At 55.2% G+C, this 16423-nt stretch overlaps 1 long non-coding RNA gene across 1 annotated transcript; it reads left to right on the forward strand.

The window, feature by feature from the left end:
* Positions 1-271: 271 nt before the first annotated feature.
* On the forward strand, positions 272-2414 carry LOC115290423. The gene is made up of 2 exons (XR_003908072.1): positions 272-338; positions 1844-2414. It is a non-coding gene; the product is annotated as an uncharacterized LOC115290423 (long non-coding RNA).
* Positions 2415-16423: the final 14009 nt, after the last annotated feature.

Here is a 16423-nt window from a genome sequence, read left to right on the forward strand (position 1 = left end):
TAACCCAACGGTCTTGTTTTGCTTCGGTGGAAAGGACCCCAGCCTGACCTCGGCCAGCTCCACCCTCACCAGCGGGCTCCGGAAAGCCAGCCCAGAACAAATTCAGAAAATCGAGTTTTGGCCAAAACAACGTTGCTTTGAAAGATCAGTGGCTCACCCCAGACAGACCTCCTTCCCGGTGTGCCCTCGCGAATCACTGCCACTCCCCAGTCAGGTGTAATTTTCGAGATAATTCCTTAATACAATATTTAGCCTCTCATTTTTCTTAGTGAGTCAAAACCGCACACTTTCTGTCTACTCTTCAACCTCCAGGGGCAGGCGCCTCCTCCCTGTACAAGGTGGGTTCTGCCACATCCGCCCGTCCTGTGTGGGTCCAAAGGCCTCTGCACCCCAGAGTCTCCGTGTGGTAGCCCCACAGCCCCCTCATGACTTATCAGTGCATATCCGCTCCTCGGCTAACTGGTCAACCCCATTAGTGTGCAGAGAGACGGCCCCGGGGAGCACGCCGACTCCCGGGCAGCATGCTGACCCTGCTGGGTTCGCCTCCTGGGTTGGACTGAAATGTCCTTCCCAGGCTGTCTGCATTTCCACCGCTTGGCCCTGTCCGAAGGGGGTAATTCAGGCCACCCACCCGCCGCGGTGATTCAGGTGAGCGCAGACCTCGGCCACCAAACCCACAGGGCCCCGGCCCCGTCGGGCAGTGACCGGTCCCGGAGTTCGGCGGAGCCAGGAGCCCCACTGCACCCCAGGACAGGGCCGTGGGGTCTGGCTGCTGCCCCCATCCTCCGAAGGCCAGGCCCAAATCTTTCATGGCAACCTTCGAAGGGTCCTTCGCCCTGCCTTCCGGGAGATCTTTCCTAACGAGTATTGTCTGCAGGTGCGCTCTGAGAAGGCAGATGTACCTGCATGGATGCCACCAAGACCACGGGGGCCACGCTGGCGAGAGCACAGGCGGCGGGTGTGGGGGAGGGTCTTGGACGCAGCTCAACCTTCTTTTTTAAAAATGTTTTTTATTTATTTTTGAGCCAGAGAGAGACAGAACATGAGCGGGGAGGGGCAGAGAGAGAGGGAGACCAGAATCGGAAGCAGGTCCAGGCTCTGAGCTGTCAGCACAGAGCCCGACACGGGACTCGAACCCACAAACATAAGATCATGACCTGAGCCAAAGTCAGAGGCCCAACGGACTGAGCCACCCAGGCGCCCCTCCAGCTCAGCTTTAAAGCAGTTGCTGTGCTTAAGTTTTAGCAAAATAATGAGGAGGGGGAGGGGGAGGGAAAGGAGAGGGGAGGGGGAGAGAGGGGAAGGGGGCATTGCCAAGATGGGCTCTGGAAAAGGGACCCTGTTCTAGCTGTACTTCTGCTCCAAGCTCTGTGACCTTGGGTAAGTCACCTAACCTCTCTGATCCCCGGTTTCTTCAGGTTTGAATTAGGTGAATTCAGCGTTCCCAGCTCTAACATTCCACTTTTGGAACTTCTGGATAGTAGCAATGGGTTAAGAAGATGTCAGTGTAATTCTAGACGCTTCCCTTTTCACAGCATAAAAAGATTTTTTTTCTCATGTATGATGCAAAATGCTGATAAGCTCCCAGCACCCCCGCTGGTCCGATGTCTCTTCTGAGAGTGAGTGGGAGGTGACAGGTAGTTTGTGCTAAGGAACCACCTGAAACTTCTGAATGAAATCCCACTCTAGTCTTCTGCAGGAGTTTTACAACTTTGTGATTTAGAGGAAGCACCCTTGTCTGAAAGTTCCGGCTGGAGTCAAATCAGTAACTTGCAGTGACTCGCCAGTTAGCCGGGGACCGACTGTCCGGTGGTGACGGTGACTTCTGCTGTCTGTCTTCCAGGAGGAAAGACGGAAGTGAAGAGGTGGCCCAGAGCAAGAGGGAAAGCTGGACACAGAATCCAAAGTTGGTGCGGTTTCCTAGAGTCTCATCTGCTTTCAGAACGCAGCCTGATTCCTGGAGCAGCCCCCGCCCAGGAGAGGCCGGCACGCTTACCTCCAAACATCTTAGAAAAGCTAACTCCCACTTACCCCTGAGAATCTTCTAGCCTTAAACATAAAAGTCCACATTGGCAGCTGTTGAAGGACAGATTAGGGAAGAGTGTCCAGCCCGCCCGCTGCCGGACCCCTGCTTGGTCACCGCGGTCACATGGAGGGCTGGTGGACCCCTGCCCGGGCGCACCACTTGGAGGGCTGGGCGGAGACTCGAAAGCAGCATAATCCTTTAACTGGAGAATGTGGTATTTCCTCATCCATCTCCTATTCACCCCTCTTTTGTTGCAAATAATTCAACGTCTCATTTGCCCTAATTTTCTTTCTTTATATCTTTGTAGCTGAGCCTTTCCCCCCCATTCATGTCCCTTACTAATTGGAAGGTCTTTTAAAGAAAGTTCTCTTTGACATTTGGTCTCTCAGTTATTTGTGTTCCTCTTTTTTCCTTAATACAGAAGTTTTAGATTCAAATAAGAATTAAACTTCCCTCAAAGGAAAAAAAAACCAACCCTAAATGTATTGAGAAACAAAAGCAATTTTTTAAAATAATATTTTTGTTATGCAAAGAATAGTTTTCTGAACAAACACCATGGCCATTAATATTAAGTGGAAACACCCTGGCGTGTAGATGCAAAACCCTCACGAATCCTTCTTTTGGGGGGAAATCATGAAAAGTCTTAAATTAGCAAATGAAAACACTGCGTCCAGTGAAATTGTTTCCTAAATATGCCTGAAATGTGTCATCATCTGTTTTCCGGGAACAATAAACAAGCGGTTCCAAGGCCCACATCACTATCATTTTACAGACAAAGGTTATCTGTGCATTATATTTAATATAGAATTTTCCAATTTTGAAACATTTTATTATTACAGTAATGGCTATTGCCTTTTCCAACAGACACTCTGTCAGAAGGTTTAAGAAATGTATGGCTTGGTTCATGCAAAAAAAAAAAAAAACAAAGGTCAAAACTTTTAAAATGTCACTTCTTGTGCAGTTTTGCATAGAAAATACATCGGATCAGTGGGAGGGCTCCTCGCCCATAGAAACAGGCTGCACGGGAAGAATGTTAGCCTGCCGCTCTGTTCCCACTTTCGCTGCAGCTGCGGGCTGAGCAGAAAGGCACTGTGGGAGCCCATTGTTACCCCAGCTGGGTAATAGTTTTCTTATTTTACAGTCAGCAACCAAGGGGGTTGGGGTGTCTCCGTAAAGTGCCTGAAAAAAATACACAACTCCTGCAAATAGATCACTTTCTCCCTCCTCGGCGAGGAGCAGGAATCTGTGAATTGTGTCCCTCGCGTGGCCCTCCCCCTGTAATTAAACAGCAGAAACAATAGCAACGCCCCCAAAGGATGGGAGATTTGGGATTGCAGCGCATTTCCCTAACAAGCAGGGGGGGGGGCGGGTTTCAGGGTCCACCATTGTTCCCCGTCTCCCCCCAGCCGAGTACTCTTCCCTTCTTACTTGCCTGGGGAGTCGCCTGCCTTGTCGTGGAAAGATGAAGGCACTTCTCTAAGATTTTGCTTTCGGGTGTTTTCAGGGAGGCGGACGTGCAGGTGCCGCCCCCCACCAGGGTCACCACGTGCAGCTGCCACCGCCACGTCCGTACAGAATTCGGTTTGGTTGCAGAAAGAGTCCTCGTGGCCCGAGTTCCAGCACGACCTGGACTTTGGGCCAGTTCTGTTTTGCTGTTTTTAACTGCGAATCACCCAGCGTGCTTTTGTTACCATAGAAACCCCTTTGGTGAAGGTGAAAAGTCACCGGCCCCTTGCGATTTCTGCTGCAGGAATTAATACCGCAGCCGCGTGGCGGGTCGGAGGCGCCCGGCCGCAGGTGAGGCGGCGCTCTGGTGGCCCCGCAGGGAACTATCGAATTTCCAGCCTCAAAGTCACAGGGGACTGCGTTTGCCCATCTCATAAAGCGAGTCACCTTCCCTGTGGATGTTTCAAAAGTACTGAGACCATTTTGTGCAGAGACAAAGTTATGACGGGAAGAAACGACTTTGCTTTCTCAGCGCGGCCGGCAGTGTCCGCTCTCACTTCTTAGGTCTTTACCGGGTTTTGCAACGTTCACTTTGACTACCTGGCTCTCAGGGAACCCAGTACATGAATTTTTAAACATAGAAACGAGTCGGGAGCAATCCTAGAGCGTGCCAGCAAATTGTCACCAGCCTCTGACGCCGGAGACTCAGAGCCGAGGGGAACCCAGGCAGATGTGTCCCTTAAAAGGCCCGAGGAGACGGGGCACGGCATGCGTCTCCGTGACTGGCCTCGGACGATGGCCGTGTTGGGCACCGGTGTTGGAAGAGAAGAGAGGCCACCTGGAAACGTCGCTGTGTGTGACGCGGCTCTGAGCACACAGTAGGTGTCAGTGACCGCTCCCCGGGGGGCCTGCCGGGGTCTTCCTGGCACAGTGTCAGCAGGACGGCCGAGTCAGCAGGCCCGGGGCGTCAGGAAGCACAGGTTATTCACTGCAGGGGGAGGGGTGCTCAGATAATGCCGGACACCGTGCTCTTGACCGTGAGGGACAACCGCAGCAGCGGGTGGAGATAAGAAGCGAGATTTCGGTGTGACCTTCCGCGGTGTCTGTGGGCGAGCCCCTCCCCATCACAGAGCCGGCCGCGAGTGACCGAGGGAGAAGGGGCATGTCAGGGCTGACGGATTCTTCTAGCCGGCGCATCTCCAAGAGGTGCAGTCTCCCCGGGGACCCGTGAAGTGAGGATGTGCAGGCTCGTGATCAGCGTGCCTGCACCGCCCTCGCCTCCCCAGATGACGGGGTGGATGAAGCCTAACATACTTCTCCTCCATTAATCTTTAACCTGAATGTGCATACTCTGTTCACGAACCTTTCTTCAAGGACGGTGCGCAAAACAGGCCTCAACAAAGTCATGAGGCATGAGCTGCTGCCGGACCCCAGAGCAGGACCCCAGAACTGAGCTCAGGCCTCACCCGACCTTGATGTCGGGGGAAGGGGCCAGGTCTGAGTCCCGGAAAGCTGACGGAGGTGAGCCCATGGCGGGGGACCAGGCCTGCAGACGGCGGCTCCTGTGGAAATATCACATGTTGCAACGTGCTGTAGTTTTCGGTTTTCCTGTCTGTCTTCTCTGCCAGGCTGGAGCTGCTCAGTGCGTCAGGGTGGAGGGGCGGGTCATGGATCCCAGAATCTCGGCTCCCAGCCGGGCCCAGAAATGTCTACGGAATGAATGGACAGACAGACGAAATCACAGGATGTGGCTACATTCTGGGACCTGGAAAGGAAGCTAACAGCCCTCCTCACCGCCCACCACGCTTCCTGCCCGCCAGCCCCATCCTCCCCTACCCGCTCTCTGGCAGTTACCAAAGTAAAGACACACAAAATCCAGATAAAACATCACTGTTCTAAAGAGACAATAAAAACTGATACAAGGAGATAAGTGATTTTGAAGAAATTAATATTCCTTTTTGTTTCTTTCATGTAATTTTCACTAAAATCAATTTCTGCATTTCAATGATCCTACAGGGGCAGCGGCCTCTTTTACTTAAAAAGCTTTTGTTGAGACCCTGGCACTTGTCCTGGATACATGAACGCTCCCAGAGACTACTTCTGGCGTCTTGGGGAGGCAGGGTGTTAGGGAATTGGGGTGGGGGCCTACAGCACTAGGACATAACTGTTCTCCATTTTCTCACCAGTAAAAGGGGGACTAATTCACAAAGCCACAATGACAATAATTGGATAATGTGAACGAGCGCTTTGGAAAGATTCAAGTGGATGGATTTTCAAAGCAAACTTGAGTGTGTCAACCTTCCATTTGTTGCCAGCTTCAAGAAAGGAGAAGGTAAGTAAGCGAAATACGGGGCAGCAATGAAGTCCGTGCCCTTTGGAGTCAGCTCCAATAATAACAAATAATAATAAGATTGAGGACTTGTGATAAAGGGTAGATTATTGTTTTAAGAGAGAAAAGGCATGCTACAAGGGAAAAACCCCAATAATATTCTTGCACTAAAATGCTCACCTCTCTTAGCAAAAATGAGGGGTTACGAGCAGAGAACAGGTCAGATTACGGCTGTTTTAGCTCATCTGCCTTGTGCAAAGGGGAAAGTGAGGGAATCAAACACTTTAGTTCTGTTTTCATCCAACAGTTGAGAAGCGTGTGGGAATTACAAGGATGAGGGATGGATGCATGGCCACTAGCTGAATAAAAAAATGCAGAAATGCCAAATTCACAGAAAGAAAAATGGGAATGAATGTCAACTAAATCAAACCATCCAAAATGAAGAAAAGGAAAAGGAAAGCAGAGTCAAGTTTAACCAATAATGATCATGACATAAGACAAAAGAATTAGAATATCTGTTTTACACTAAATGTGAATGAGATAAATTGCTCTCTTAAAATCAGAGGTTGTTAGACTGTGTGTTTTTTTCTTTTTTCTTTTTTTTTAACCCAGCTACATGTGGTTTCCAAAAAGTCCTTCTGACAAAGTGGTAAGGAACCGTTGAAAACGAGGAACATTCAAGCAATATAAACACATGTGAAAGAAGGAAGTGGCAATACTAACAAAATAATGAAGATTTCAGGACTGATGGCTCTAAGCCAAACATTATGTAATAATAAAGTCACAGTTTATGAAGATGGGCCAGAAACTGGAATTGCCCAAGAATGTAGTAATGAAATACAGACAACAGCAATAACCATAAAATAACTAACATGATAACGATTTCCATTACTAGGGAACTCAAACTTCACAAAACAAAGAAACATTTACCCGTGTGAGTTGTAAATGCTGATGAGAGTTTTCATATGCATTCAATGGCCAATGCGCAATTTGAACTTTCAGAAACTCAAACCTCACTTGTTTTCCTAATTTCGATCACAGCAGCCACTTGGAGAACCAGCCCCCAGGACTCTCTTGGGGTTCTCAGTTACCCCAGACAGTCTCTCCTGGGAACAGGTGCCCCAAACACCGAGGCAGCCAGTTCCGTAGGTGGTCAGTTAGTTGGCAGGTTTGCTCCAGGTGGAGGACGGGGGGGGGGGGGGCGCGCCGTGCAGGAAACCCTCGAACTTACGGGCACCTAGAACTTGCAGAATAATTTTTGCTTCCTTTGGAGAATTAGGATCATCGCTAACCATACTCTAAAATACATGCAATTTTTCCTCAATAGACATGACCTTGTTTTTGCATAGATGTGTTTGTGAGTTTTATGTAAATCAAATCCCATTTTCCAGTTGACTAACCTACCATTTCAAATTTGTTTTATTTCCTTCTTGATTGATTCTCCATTGACAGTGGCTCTTGCATTTTAGCTGTAAGGTTTTCTTCCCTCAGCTTTTCTACTGAAGCATTAATGATCACTAAACAAGGGATTAGCTGCTCTTGGAGACAACTGTTTAAAGGAAAGCTTCAGTGAATCCTTCTGTAAAGTACCCTTTTGTGAGGTGAAGGCCTTTCTGTAGTGTGAATACTAACCCCATAATTTGTCTGTTTGGAGAGTGTGGTGAGGCGCTCCCTTTGTCTGCGGCCTCCGCAGCCCTCCTCCGGTAACTAGACCTTTGCTGTGAACTCACCCGTTCCCGGGCCATGCGGCCCCGGTGCAGGACCCTGCTGCCACCTCCGGGCCCTGCCACGCCAGCAAGAGCAAGGCAGCTGCTCCAGCCCGCATGGCTCCTTCCACGACGGGCACCCAGCTCAACCGCAGGCAAGCGATGCAGCAAGACTTCCGAGTGGGACTTCTGGAAGGACTTGTTTGCTGACTCCCACGAGGATGTGGGAGACGGGGCCAGCGACTCGATCTTGTTAGTGTGTGAAGATTAAGACTCAAGCCAACTTAGCAGAAGTCAGGGTGAAAATCCAGCTCCTAATGATACCGTGTGACTCGTGAAATATTCGCGCCTGAAAGCAGTCCTCCCCCTAAGGGTTCACTTTAGGGGAGCCAGTCAATTTGGATTTTTATCCAGGCAGGCTCGGGGTGAGTTTCCTCTCTCTGCAACCTCTGGCAGGCCGTCAGACCCTGAAAGCTTGCATTTTTGTGGACTGAATTTTCTTTTAAGAAGCATCCACTTACCTACCCAAAGTAATTGCTCACCCTTCTTTAGTCAACAGAGTTGCAATATTTATGCACAAAACGGCAGTGCTGAGGAGTGAGCTCTAGGGTTGTTTGCAGGGTCTTTCCCAGAGCCGGGGGTCCCAAGGGCCTCAAGTCCCTGCTTTGTCTATCGAAGAAGAGTTTTCTTTTTTTGTTTTAATATTCATTTGGGGGGAGGACGCAGGCGGGGAGGGGCAGAGAGAGGGGGGCAGAGGACCCGACTCGGGCTCTGCGCTGACAGGCTGACAGCAGTGAGCCCGACGCGGGGCTGGGACTCACGAACCGAGAGACCGATACCTGAGCGGAATCCGGACACTCAGCTGACGGAGCCGCCACGCACTCCCAGGAGAGTTCTCTAAGGGCGCCATCGAACTTCCAGCAGGAGGCCTCCTGGGCTTTCTGAGGTCCCATCCACGTACCCGGGCGCCAACAACGCGTGGATGGACCCGCTCTAAGTGAGGATGTACAGCCAGGCAACATGTGCAGGGCTGGACGCCGAGAGCCGCGTTCACGGAGACACCTCGGCCAGGGCCTTCTGGAATTTTCCGTGACAGAGCAGCCACTGGTCTCAAGACACGGTCTCAGAAACAGGCTGTGGCCACAGCCAGAATCACGAGTGGATTGACGGCATCTCTCACAGGCCCCGGCTCCTCTCGAGGCTTCTGACAGTGCCTTTGCGTCCCGCCAGTCAGAGTGAAGGGCACGAGACAGAGAGGGAAGCGCACAGGACACAGAGTTCCGTCCCTGGGCAACAATCCGAGGTGCCTTCCTCATCGGCTCATTCTCCACTCACTCCGCAATGAAAGCTGAAGGTTCGGCCCCGACAGGAGGTAGATCCCCTTCGTGACTCTGACCCTCGACTTTGCATCAGAGAGTTGAAGGGTGCCCGGAAGATTCCTTCCTCTCCAAATATCGCCAAATCCCATGAACTGGCACTCTGCAGTCTTGGCGAGGGCTTTCTTCCTGGCTTGCACACACGCTCTCCTACACTCCCCGTAGACACAGGGCCTTTCGTGGTGCCTGAGGGGGCGGGGGCGGTTCTCCGGTCTCTTCTTCCTGTAGGTCACCGCTTCCATCATGGCGGCCTCATGCTCTTGAACTTATCTCAGTCTACTCACCGGCCCCACCCCCAAGGGTTTCAACGTGTGAATTCTGGGGGACGCAGACGTTCAGTTCATGACAGCTCTCGGTGGTGCTTTGTCCCAGGCCCCGGGCTTCTGCCTGAGGTCCAGGAGTCAAGAAGGAGGGGCTCGGTCTGCCTCAGTGTGCTCCTGGCCCACAGACTCTGCACCTTAATACATGTTTGTGGAATGGGTAGATGCATCACTGAGTCCGACCCCGTGGAGTGACTGGTTCATGGCCGAATGTTACAGTCTCCTCAGGAAAAGACTGGAAGGAGGAATCCTGGGGAGGAGAGTGGCTTCCAGATTCAGGGGTCGTTCTTGAGTGTTGGCCCTGGAAAGCACTCTGGGAGCCTCGGCACCTGGGATCTCTCGTGCCCAAGAAGCAGGATGGAGCGCCGAGGGGCGGGGCCCTCGCTCCCGGAGTCGGGCCAGGTGAGCGTTACGGGGCTTGTTTCTCCTCATGGTGCTAACCCAGCACGTCAAAGAGGTGGATGCTTGGGGTAAGCGCTCCACCCAGGAGCCCACGTTTGGCAGAAATACCCCCAGTACCCCGGTCCTCTGGAGTCTATGCATTGTGTGTGCGGCACAAGAAAGCAAGGGACTTCCAATGTTCCGACGGCACCTGCCGCCCCATGGACCCCGTCCCCCTCCGGTTGATCCCATCGCTTAATGTACGGCGTCCACCTGCCAGCAGGTGAGCAGAGGCCCAGAGCGTGTCACTCAGCTGGCCGTCACCCCTGGGGAGGGCCCGAGGCCCCAACCACAGGTGGCACTCCACAGTCGTGAAGCGCTTGAACAGTTGTGCTGAGTTACTACGGCTTTCAGGATCAGAAAATAATCAAGGTGTGGAAAGTCACATGCAAGTCAGTCAGAGCAGGCGGGGCAGGTGTTAGGAGGGGCCATTCGGCCCCATGCCCGGGGTGGCGAGGGCATCAGGCCCAACCCTGACCCGCCGGGTGCCTCCACCACCCAGGGAGTAGGAGGCGAAGGAGGGACAACGCTCCGGGGCAGAGGCTGCCAGATCCGCGATGTCAGCTCCGACTGACTCGCTTCCACGGTGTGCAGACCCAGCCAGAGGCTCCTGCGCACCGGCCCCGGGGAGCCGCCCGCCCTCCCGGAGTCGCTCCGGAGCTGAGGCCGGTTCTCGGGCTTCCCGGCCGCACCCGCCGAGCCCGTGGGCGGCCCGGGGTGCGCTGAGCGCCGCGTCTCTGGTCTGCGCGAGGCTGTCCCGTACTCATCCTGGAACTGGGGAATCGGGTCGCCGGCCCGCCGTGCATCCGTCTGGCACAGAGCGCCACACGGGGCCGCTTGTGACAGTTTACTCTTGCACCGTCCTGGAGGCCAGTGTCTGGGGCCGCGACGCCAGCGGGCTGTGGTCCCTCGAAAGCTCCGGTGGAGGGTCCTTCCTGCCTCTGCCAGTGCCTGCGCCAGCGCCGGGCCCTGGCCTGACTCGGCCTGACTCGGCCTTCCGTGGCCTGTGGCTGCCACGCCTCCGTCTCTCCCTACGTGCCTCCTTTCCAGTAAAGGCCGCAGCCCTGCCGGACCAGGCCCACCCCACGCCGCTGTGGCGTTCTCAGCGGCTCTGCGGCCGGCCGTCGAGACGCCCCTTTGGGAGACACGACGGAGCTAGACGTTCAGCTCAACCTGCCGGGGGCGCGGCTGCATGCACGTGACCTGGTGGGGTCTGTTCCACGTGCTTTAACGTTTGCTGTTTGCTAGTCGCCTCCATCACAAAGATAATCCTCAGCACGAAATAGCACTGAACGGATCATTTCAACTGCTGGAGACGTGGCCCGAGGGCTCTGCTAAGGGGCTGCTACCCGCCCCCTCCACTGTGGGGCGCCCTGGAGGCGAATCGCCCCCGTGGCATGGTCCCGACTCTCCATCCTTGGTCCCGCCTCCGCTGGTTCTTAGGGAGAGTGGGTGTGACCATCGTTTCAAGGACGGAACACCATGTGGAAATGGTCCTGAGGAATTTTAGAACCAAACTCGGGAGGTGAAGGACTTGTTCCCTGAGGGCCATCGATGGGCTCTCGGAAGGCGGGGTTGACCGGCGGTGCACAGCCCGGAGGTGGCCGCTCCCGAGTTCTGTTTCCGGCCCTTGCATTAGCTTGATGCGTGACCTTGTGAAAGCTGCTGCTTCTTTTTAATATCTCTGGAGCTGATTTCTTCTTCGTCTCTGAGGTGCAGGTGGCAGTCAGGAATACTTGTTTCCTGCAGGCTTGGTTTTGGGAGCCTCTCCCCGGATGAAAAGCGCCACGCAGCTGCAGAACATTGTTCTTATTAATAACCTCGTTCTGGCATAAACTCACCCACTTCTCATACTTCGTGTTAATATTCTGCTGCAGAAAATATGCTACAATATCAACTTGTATGACAGCGTCTTCTCCTGTGAAACAGGTCTATACAAAAAATCCTTAACTTCTAAAATAGAATACACGCTTTTCTCTCTCCACATCAGTGTGTCAAACCACTTGCTCCTCTGTATGGAAACATAAATTTGACCCTCCTTGGACCTGCTAAGGGCTCCCATAACAAACCCCCATACGCTGGGTGGCTCAAACAACAGGACTTTATAATGACAGTCCCAGAGGCCGGAGCCCAGGCCCAAGGTTCTGGTCCTCAGGTCCCAGTGAGAGTCCATGTCCTTGTTGGAAAGCCGCTGTGTCTTCACAGGGTATCTCGAGAAGGAGAAAAAAAGGGGGAGGGATAGAGAGGTGGGGGGAGAGAGACAAAGTGCAAGGTCTCTGGTCTCTTTTTTTTAATGCTTATTTATTGTGAGGGGGGAGAAAGAGAGACAGAGGGTGAGCAGAGAGGCAGAGAGAGAGGGAGACACAGAATCTGAAGCAGGTTCTGGGCTCTGAGTTGTGAGCACAGAGCCGGATGTGGGGCTCAAACTCATGGACCTGATCATGACCTGAGCCGAAGTTGACGCTTAACAGACTGAGCCCCCAGACGCCCCTCCAGCCTCTTTTCTTATAAGGACATGAATTCCATCATGAGTGCCCCGTCCTCATGACCCCATCTAACCCGAATTACTGCCCAAAGGCCATCTCCAAATACCGTCATCACTTTGGGAGTCAGGGTTCAACATATGGATGTGGGGGGTGGAGAGCACAAGTCTGGCCGAGGCACCAGTGACAGGCTCTTCCGAGCAGGGCACTTAGCACTGTCTCCTCGCGGCTACTGGGAGCCAGCACCCGGGGGTGCCAGGGGCCTTTGCAGCTGATCTGGAGTTATCAGAATAACCGGTCCTCAGGCTAATGTACCACTGTCACCACCGCTGTGCCCCCCGGGGGGGGCCGTGGGCACAGCTGTCCCGAGGACAGCCTGCAGGGGCCCAAGTGAAAAGCCCCCAGACCTTTGGTGCAGGGGCAGGGGTGGCGCCCTTCCGAGGGTGAGCCTCCCCCTTGTCTACACCCCGGACGGAGAGCAGAGTTCTGAACTGATTGGGCTGTACAGGACCCCCTGACTGGGTGTCTGAAGGGCCATGAGGCGCTGGCCTGGTGGTCCCCAGAGTTAAAGGGCACCTCACTCCCCTCCGCCTGCCGAGACTCCCAAATGTGACACAATGTCTGGAAGACACAGAGAGGGCGCCGAGGGCTGTGCTGCCTGCCGGCGCCCTCCCTCACCCATGTCCTTGCACGGCCTCCTTTGGGACAAAGTGAGGATAATCTGGAGGAAGTCCAAAGGCATCTGCAGTGTCCTCGAGCTCAGACCGGTGCCCGGGTGGGTGTCTTTCAACCGTGATGGCGCTTCTAATGGAAACATCTACGGGCTTCTCTTTGGACACGGTCCTTGCTTCAGGCCAGGCTTGCTCAAGAACTCAGTGCAGCTGACGGAGTTGGCTAAGACACACACTTCCCAGTTTGTTGGTTTTTTATTAAGTTTACATGCAAAGAAACACCCACAGGAACTCCTCCAAAATATAAAGAAGCAAAAACGTCTGAAGGTCAGATGTGTGGGGGGGTCAGGGTGCATGGACCTCCCTTCACGCCGCGTCTCTGGGGGAGGGCTGCCTGGCCCCAGGCTGGGAGGAGAGCTGGGGCTCTTCTCTCCCAGCCCGACCCTCCATCTGTGGATTCTGACCGCGTTTGCTCCTCAGAGTTGCACTTTTCGGGCAGGATCGATACGACGGAGCCGGAAGCCGGATCACACAAGCCACAGGACTCAGGAAACCTTTCTGCTTCATGAGTCACATTCCTAATAGATGTGTTTTTCCATAAAGCGCAATTAATAATTCATCCAGCCTTTGTTGAACTTAACTCTATTGTCTTTGCACAGAATGCGAAATGCTCACAAGTGTCTGGTTCCAGGTCATGAGAGCAGGTGGAAGGACCAGCCTCTGTGTCCGTGAAGAACACGGACCCTAAAGAGGCCGGTGTGGAGGGAGGGAGCCGGGAGCCTGCTCACCTGCACCTTCTCCATCCCCAGCCTGACGAGGGTGGAAAGGAGCGAGCCCGTGTCCTCAGGGGGACGGGCCAAGGGTTAATGGAGTGCCTGACCCAGCAAAGGCGCGAGCGCAGTGAGCGTGTGGGCTGACCACTTGTCTCCGCCGGAGACGTGGTTGAAGCGGCCTCCCCAGGCCGGGGATCGAGGAAGCGGGCGTCGGGGCGGGCCAGACCGCCCTCAGGTTCCATCCACTTGTCTTTCAAGCATAATGATGAGGTTAGAGTAGCCCTAAAGTGGCTGAAAACAGAAATCTGGCTGTCTTTCCAGGTCATCGTCTTGAGTTTTACAGCCCTCCGGGGCTGGTGTCCCCGAGCCTCAGTGGCCACCGTGGGGTGAAGTCCCCGCAGGAAGTCCCGCTCCAGCCTCGGGCTGGGCTCCGCCGACGCACCGGGTATATAGCGCCGAGCACATTTGCTCACGCTGCTTCCCTGCGGGGGGATGCCGACGCCATGAGGATGTGACCTCGTCACAGCCTCCCCTTCCCATGAGTCCCGGATGCTCTGCGCGTCCCCGAAAGGGTGGGCTCTGCCTCTGAGAGTCGCTGGCTCCGCCCACACCCACCCCTCACGCGCCGGAAGGCCCCTGTGTCCGCGTTCATTCCACCTTCACAGAGAGGAAGCAGGAGAGGTGTGGGCCCCGATGTCTTCCTGGCGGATTTGTCGAGCGTCTTGGTCGGATGCCGTGAGCCATCCCTCCTCCTAGACGGTAGCCAACAGCTGCCGTGCCCGCCGCGAGGCAGGCTCTGTCCAGACCTTCTGCAAATGCATGTCACCGGCCTTGCGGCTCCAGCGTCCCAGGGGCCACCCTGAGGGCCATCAGCCAGAACAGGCCTGAGCAGTTCCGTGATTTACCCGCGTTTCTAGAAGCAGAAGAAACCCTGGGATTTGGCAGCTGGTCTCGGGGTCACTGTCTCTTCGTGGGCGCCGTGGTGCGAGCTCGGAGACAGATTTAGAAGTGGTGAAACGCAGCGAGTTCTTTTCCGCGGCACAAGGATTCAGAACAACAAACAGGAACGACTCACAAATGGCTGGGCTGGCAAACCCCTGGCTTTGGAAAGACGTCACCCCTGTTTCCAGAGCTTCTGTAAGAGAGTGCTCAGCGTCGGTGACTCTGCCCTTTCGGTGGCTGGTTATCAATGACTACTCATGACGAAGGTCAGGGCTGCAGATCAGAGGAGGGAGGAGGGAGGGGATGAACTAAGATCTGGCTAAACCCCGTCACCTACACACAGGGACAGCTTTCTCTGCGGAACAGAGACGTGGTGGCTGACGGCGGGGCACCCGAGTCACTGGGATGCGGTGGGCTGAGACAGCCTCAGGACTCTGGATGCTTCTTTTCTAGAACTTTCTTTGTGCCTCACATTTGTGCTGCAGTGAGCTCTGTTGCTTTGCACTTCATCTTGCTCATCTGTAAGATGGGAACACGTTCTCCCCTGCTCGTGTCTCACCCCCGTGGCCTCGGCCACCTCCTTAGAGTCACGTCTGGGTCTTGAGACATTTTGGGCAGAGGGGCCTTCGAAGCTTGGGGTCTGACGAACGTGTCAGTGACCACAGTGTCCAATGACCTGGGCCCCGCTGGCCACCCGGGGAGGGGCTGGCAGCTGCTGGGACACTGTGGGTGGCCCCAGGGGGGGGAGTGTCCTCACTGACCGCCTCGGCCCCGCTGACCGTAGTCGGACTGTCGGGTCAGCAGCTAACATAAGAGCAGGCACACGCGGCGATGCAGCGAGCTCAGTGGCTGTGTCGCAGCCAGTCCAGCACTGACCCCTCCGCTTTGCGCACTGACCCAGATCCTCAGCAGCCGTGGCTGCCATGGCCGCCCCCGTCGTGGTTCCCGCCCTATTCTCTCCATCATCCCCTTCGATGTGCCTCCTTCACCTCTGGCTCCCCACGGGCTGCCCAGGAGGCACCAGGTCGCAGATGTCATGTCCTCTCTCTGCTGCCAGGGACCAGCTGTTCTGCTGGACTAGCCAGGGTCCTGACATGTGAGCACAGACCCGTGAGGAGGGGTCCCTGAGCCAACAGACCCGAGAGCCTCGGAGACTAGCGCTCTGTCCCCAACGTACAGTCCTGGCCCTGCCACCACCGGTTGTGGGTCTGCTGTATCCAGCAGGAGGGAGGAGGCAAAGTGGCCCCTCGCTCCCTCCCACGGGGTACGGACAAGGGGCGGTGAGGCACCACAGCATCGCGATGAGCCAGCCGTGGGTGACAGCCCGGGGCGGCGGCTGGCTTCCTTACCCCCCCCCCCCACCCTGGTTAGGGACCCGCATTCGCCCAAGTCCCGGGCTGAGAGGCGAGCTCTTGCGCTCGGTGGGCCTTCGGGTAGAATCGCAGCCGAGGGACCAGCATGGCGCCCCCACGGGGCTGCACGCGGGTTCTTGACGCCTTCTGCACAAAACACAGGCTCTGCGTCGTCCCCAGAAGTCCGGGGGAGCCCTTGCCGGAGACGGTCACAGCGGGTCGCGGTTCTCTTCGAGGCCGACCCCGAACCCGGCCCCTCCGACACCAGAGGACTCCGCCCACCTCCCGGCCCACGCTCGTGACGCCCTGCTGGGTGGTGGGTTTAGCGACGATTTTCCGAAACTGCCTTGTGGCTGTTTTCCAGTGACATCTCTGCGGCAGGTGCGGGAGGAAGGCGGATGCAGCGCGGGGCCGCGCACGCTCCCTGCACACGCGCACGCGCGTCTGTGCGCAGTTACACGCGGTCCGTCTCGGGGCGCCGTTTCTCAGCGGAAGAAACCGAGTCCCCGGGCGAGCGGCGGGGCCGGGCCGTCCGCACACAGGGAGCCCGGGGCGCCT

Source organism: Suricata suricatta, chromosome 4 (genome assembly GCF_006229205.1).
Source record: "Suricata suricatta isolate VVHF042 chromosome 4, meerkat_22Aug2017_6uvM2_HiC, whole genome shotgun sequence".
NCBI lineage: Eukaryota > Metazoa > Chordata > Mammalia > Carnivora > Herpestidae > Suricata > Suricata suricatta.